Consider the following 5,883-nt stretch of genomic DNA (forward strand, 5'->3'; position numbering starts at 1 on the left):
TTGTACATTCATTCAGCTGCCATCTTTACTCAGGGCAAGAGTGACAGTGACACAGGGGCTCCATGCAGGCGTTCACTTCCCCTGGCTAAGTCAGGAAGCGCTATACATTCCAAAAGTCACCACTCCTTTTGCCCTGGGGCAGCAGCCTACTTCCCTTCAGGAATGACAGCTATCCACTTGCCATTGTAATGCAAAGGATCTTAAATGCTGTATCATTCGCTTACCCTTCCCCCAATGAAGGGCTTTGGGGGATGTTCTTGGAGACCCCTACTCTGCACCCCATTATAGTAGCCCAAGCTGGGAGTGATGAGAACCTTGCCTGAGGTCCTGGCAGTGGGCCTGGACAGGCAGAAACAAAGCCCAGTTAGAGCACAAAGTGACTCTCTGGGGTCACATGGAGAGTGTGGCTGAGCTGAGAGTGTGTATGCAGCTTTCTCACTTGAAGTTCAGTGCTCCTATCCTGCCTCAAGAGAGTGGAACGGGAGAGGTTCCAGAGCAAGGTTGGAGGCAGGGCAGACCTGTAGGATGGAGTTTCCCCAAGCATGAAATGGTGGGAGATGGGGAGCTGGCTATCAGGTTGGGCACTGGACTCTTGAGCTCTTGGGACCTACAAGAGAACCTCCTGGGCCTCCATCCCAGAATGCTTCCTGAGCTCTGGTATCAATGCTTAGACAGTCACTAGCTGTAAGAGCAGCACCCCAACCTGGACCTGAAGCTTGAGTCCTAAGGGACCTCCATGCCATTCCCAGATCACAAGTTGCCTGGTACCTTGCTCCATGGTTCTGTTTTGAGCCTACAGCCCCTCCCCAAGGAAGGTCTCCAAAGGCTTGCTTGTCCAAAGGACCCTTGAGCCATGGCCAGATCACATCCTAAAGCTGCCAGCTTAATGGAATTCCTCTTCCCGGGGGCCTAGCTACAGCGCCCCAGGCACCAAGGGCCAGGTCGGCTGCCCACTGAGGTGGCTCTGGGACAGCTCAGGCCTTCCCAGTGCCCAGGACAATTGGAACCATGCAGTCCCCCTTTTCCTACACACAACACTCTAAACAGGAACATAGAAACACAACATTTTGCACTCACAAATCCGGGGCCTCACTCACACATTAATTTAAATTCAAACAGATAGAGACACACCGACGAAAATGTACATGTATGTGATTAAGGCACACAACTACATGTATTCATACTTATCCATACTCAAAATTATGTATAAGTTGACCTCTGCACAAGTACATGCTGTACATACATGCATGTGTACATGTCACTTCACAGAGCAAAATGAGCACTTAGGTGGGAACCACCTAACCCGCTCCCTCGCCCTCCACCTTGCCCAGTGTGATCCTAGCCTACTTTCCCAATCTCGTTCCCGACCATCCTTCTGTCTTTATGCAAACCCTCCATACTGCTCACACCGCGTGAGATAACCAGACAGCTGGCAGGAAGCCTCTAGCAATGCTCACTTCAGGAGAAGGTATGACCATTTGTGGCCCATGATGAACAAAGCGACAGGAAAGCCCTTGGAGCCTGAATGTCCCACTCGGCTTGCCCGTCACACCCTGCCTGGAATTGCACCATCAGAGAGCCATTCCTGTGAATAAGACCCACCAAACGTTGAGGGGACACTGGAAAAGATCCTGGGGCCCAGCCCTCACACTGCTCTCAAGATCACACAGCCCAGAAAGGAGAAGTCATTCAGTAAGGACATGTAGCGAATCTGTGACAGTGTCAGCACAGAACCCAGGTCTCCTAACTTGTCTTCAACCCACCGTTCTGATCCTTGGGTAGAGGAGTGAGCTGGTAGACAGCTGGGATCACAGGCAGGTAGGGGCTCTGCTCTGGTCCAGCTGAGCCTGCTTGGGTATGCTGACTCCAGGAGCTTGGCTTAGAGTCTGGGGCCCAGTGCTCATGAGCTATCCTGAGGCTCTCTTCCATCAGAATCTTCTCTGGAGAAAGGTGGCATTGCAGCAAGGGAGCACTCCAAACCCTTCCAGAATGGCTGGGAACTCTGGGAGAAAGGGCAGGAGCTTGAGTAAGAACAGCTGAGACCTTTCTCCCGTCAAGTGAAGCCAAGTCCTGGAGGAAGGACACACAGGATCAACTCCAACGGCAGCCTGGGTTCTCCCAGGACAGAAGAGGGAAGAGAGGAACCCCATCTCCCAAGGCTGGGTGGGATGAACTTCTACCTTTCCCACAATCCCACCCCCACCTTTAGATCCCTTTGCAGGCACTCGTCCCCCTGCCCTCACCCTCTTAAAGGGAGATTTCAGGGTGCACTTTAAAGGTACAGGAAAAGACTCTCTACGAACCCCAACTCTACTCCTTGCCCCAAGCAGGGACATACCCCTTGTGCCCTTGGCAGAACCAGGCCTTACCCAGGAAGAAGCAGATCAGGGTGAGGAGGAAAGCCAGGGTGTGCCCACCCAGCCCCTGCACACAGCAGCCACAGCAGCAGACCCACTGCCTGGGCTGCAACACGGACAGAAGCTTGCAGCTTGGAGAGCAATCAACTCCTCCTCAGATGCCCACGTTTCAGCCCCTACCTTATCAGAGCAGCGGCCTCCTGAGCCCAACTTCAGGCATCTCCAGGTCCTTCCAAGACTCTCTCTATCCTTTTGTCAGTGTTGTGGGTTGAATTGTGCCCCCCTAGTCCCTGCTGCAAAGATGTTGAAGTCCTGACCCTGGTGCCTATGAATGGGACTTCACTTGGAAATAAGGCCTTTACAGAGTAATTCAGTGTAAAATGAGGTTATACTGGATTAGGGTGGGTCCTAACTCCAACAGCTAGTGTCCTTCTAAGGCCATGTGAAGTTGCAGAGAGGCAGGGAAGATGGCCATGTGAAGACAGAAGCAGAGATTGAAGTGATGGGTCAACAAGTCAGTGGTCCAGTGGTAGGTTTTTAGATTGCCAGAAGACGCCAGAAGCTGGGAAGGAGAAAGAAAGGATTCATTTCCTTCTGAGGACTACTCAGAGGAAGCACGACTTGTTGCTACTTTGATTTTGAAGTTCTAGCCTCCAGAACAGTGAGAGAATAAATTTCTACTGTTTTAAGCCACTCAGTTTGTGGTACTTTGTTACTAGGAAACTAATGCAGGCAAATTCAGCTCCCCAGATGGCTACATTCAGCACATGGTCCTTCTGCTCAGAACCTCTGGGAGCTCCCCACTGCCAGCCGCACCCGGCACGCACGGCCACCCCGCCACGACCTCCTTACCGCTGCTCTTCCACTTCACCCCTCTCCATCTCTCCACCAGCAACCTCATTGGCTCCACAGCATCCTGTTCTCATTCAGTGGGAGGGAAAAGAGGAAGAGAAGTGGAAGACAAATAAAAGTTTGAACCTGGGTGACTGGAGTCCCTGATGGAAATCAGAAGGCTGAAAGAGGGACGTGGTCTACAGGCAGGGGCATGGGCGTGTCTGTGCCATTGAGGGCAGTTCAATTTTGTGCAGTCAGAGGTGGCCTGAGGCATTGGGAAGAACAGGGCTAGAACGCAGACTGGAAAATATATGATGTCTGCCCAGAAAAATCCCAGCCATTGTTAATATAATGGGAACAGTTTGTGCAATATCCATGTAACACGGCAGCCAAGAAAAGTGGACTGGAAAACGCATGCATGAACAATGATGACTTCACTGTACTAGTTAATGGGGGTGGTTAGACGCCGTTGAGTGAGCATGTGTAGTGTGTGACCTTTGCATTCAAAATGATTGAGCAAGTAGAGCAACGAATCTGCATCAGATTTTTGCATTAAGCTTGAACATTTATTTCTCTGTGGAAACTATTCAGGTGATTCAGAAGGCCTCAGCTATGGCCAACTGGTGACTGGCAGCTGCATCATGACAATGCACCTGCTCATGCATTGTATCTTGTAGGATTTTTTACGAAACATCAAATCACCCGGGTGACTCAGTCACCTATAGCCCAGATTTGGCCCCCAGTGACTTCTGACTTTTCCCAAAATTAAAATTGACTTCGAAAGGGAAGAGATTTCAGACCATCAATGAGATTCAGGAAAATATGATGGGGATGGGGCAGCTGATGGTGACTGGGAGAACTGTGTGAAGTCCCAAGGTGCCGACTTCGAAGGGGACTGAGGTGTCATTGTCCTATGTACAATATTTTTTGTATCTTCTTCAATAAATGTTTCATATTACATGGCTGGATACCTTATGGACAGACCTCGTTTATAGGGGCTTTTAACCAACACAATGGTCCCGCAGGCCTAAGCCTGACACTGAGAAGAGACAAGCAGGAGGGCCTCCAAGGGGAACCAGAAATGGTGACTTTGAAGGCGCAGGGGGGAGCTCTGATCAGAAGGCAAAGGGAGGCATCCCCTTTGCCTGAGGGCTCGGTACTTGGCTTCTCTGAGACTTCGGTAACTTGGCTGTAAAGAGGAAGAATCCTGCCTGCCTCACAGAAGGACATTTTATATGTAAAAGAGGGGAGGGGTTAAAACAACTTCTTTCTCAGTTTGACCTGGAGGCAGGCACACAGCCTCCTGCCTCCTGAACTTCTGTTCTCTCACCTGCAGGTTAGAAACAGCAATTCCTACCTTTAGGAAGGTTGGCAACGTAGGAGTATAGGACAGAGGCACCTGGCATGATGTGCACTCAATAAACACAGCTTCTGTGGGTGATAAAAGGCATTATCAACCGTGGGAAATTGTACCAACTCGCTTTGGCCTTCTCTAGGTAGCTGACTACTACACTGCAAACTCGTCAAGGACAGGACTGGCTTGGACCTTTGTCCCAGGAGCCTGGCATTCACTTATACCCATTCACTGAATGTGTGCTATCCCAGTGCTGAGATGCAGCAGTGAGCAAGGTGGCCGAACGCTCACTTCAAAGAGCTTAATCACGTGTGCTTATGTTGTTGGGGGGCGGGCAGGGAGACAATTAGCAAAGAAAGAAATAAACAAGAAAATTGTGAGGTAACAAGGTACAGAGCATAAAAACAGATCAATTAGGCGCTGACCCACGTGGCCCAATTGTTTGGGCGTCCTCCCACAATGTCACTGCTTAGATCCCACATGCCTGGGTTCAGGTTCAATCCAGGTCCCAGTCAGTTGTGGCACTTGCGAGGAGCAATGGAGATGCAACCTATTGAGAAGCAATCCATCGATGGTTCTCTCTCGCATCGACCTTTCTCTTCCTCTCTCTCCCTCCCTTCCCCTCTCTCTGAAAATAAATAAATACAATCTTTTTTTAAAAAAAACAACCCAAACAGGCCTATGAGTATAGAGAGTGGCAACTTGAGATCAGGGAAGAGTTCCCTGCAAAGGTGAGTTTTCTGCTGAGACTAATAGAATCCAAGGAGCAGCTATGAGAGGGTCAGAACAAAGAGCATTCCAGGAGGACAGAGGAAAAAGAGCGAGGGCCCAGTGGGAATGGGCCAGGCAGATTCAAGGAACAGAACAGAGTAATTGGGAGGAGGGAAAGGGAATGGCAAAGGGTATTGCACACAGTAGGTACACAGTGGGTACTTCTCACCTTGGGAATCTGCACGTGGGCATCTTGGGCATGGGAGGCCATAACCATGCTCCCGGGTTAGTGCTGAGTCCAGATAACCTCTTCACCTGGCCCACAGGGAGCTCAGAGTCATAGATCCCAGGAACCTGAGCCCTGGCAGTGTCCACCCTCGCCCTTTTATTCATTCATTTATTCACCTCCTCATCAAATATGAGGGGGAAACCCAAGAGAAACCAGAATTTATTTATTCAAAACTGTGTATTTATTCTTACATGTTTAAACTTCAGTCACCTTCAAAATACTCTCCATTTGATGCAATACACCTATTGAGACATTCTCTTCCACTGCTCAAAACAGCTTTTGAACTCATTGATTTTGATGCCTTTTAGTGCTTCTGACAGTTTTTACCTTTTCCATAT

The 5,883-nt window shown here is 49.8% G+C and overlaps 1 long non-coding RNA gene across 1 annotated transcript; it reads right to left on the minus strand.

Moving 5' to 3' along the window:
• Positions 1-2,857: 2,857 nt before the first annotated feature.
• LOC129083430 (uncharacterized) lies at positions 2,858-5,661 on the minus strand. Its single transcript, XR_008530483.1, has 4 exons — positions 5,486-5,661; positions 4,549-4,622; positions 3,210-3,273; positions 2,858-2,919 (listed from the first exon to the last, which is right to left on the minus strand). It is a non-coding gene; the product is annotated as an uncharacterized LOC129083430 (long non-coding RNA).
• Positions 5,662-5,883: the final 222 nt, after the last annotated feature.

Source organism: Pteronotus mesoamericanus, unplaced genomic scaffold, assembly GCF_021234165.1.
Source record: "Pteronotus mesoamericanus isolate MK-2021 breed Mesoamerican mustached bat unplaced genomic scaffold, CSHL_Meso_final scaffold_167, whole genome shotgun sequence".
Lineage (NCBI taxonomy): Eukaryota > Metazoa > Chordata > Mammalia > Chiroptera > Mormoopidae > Pteronotus > Pteronotus mesoamericanus.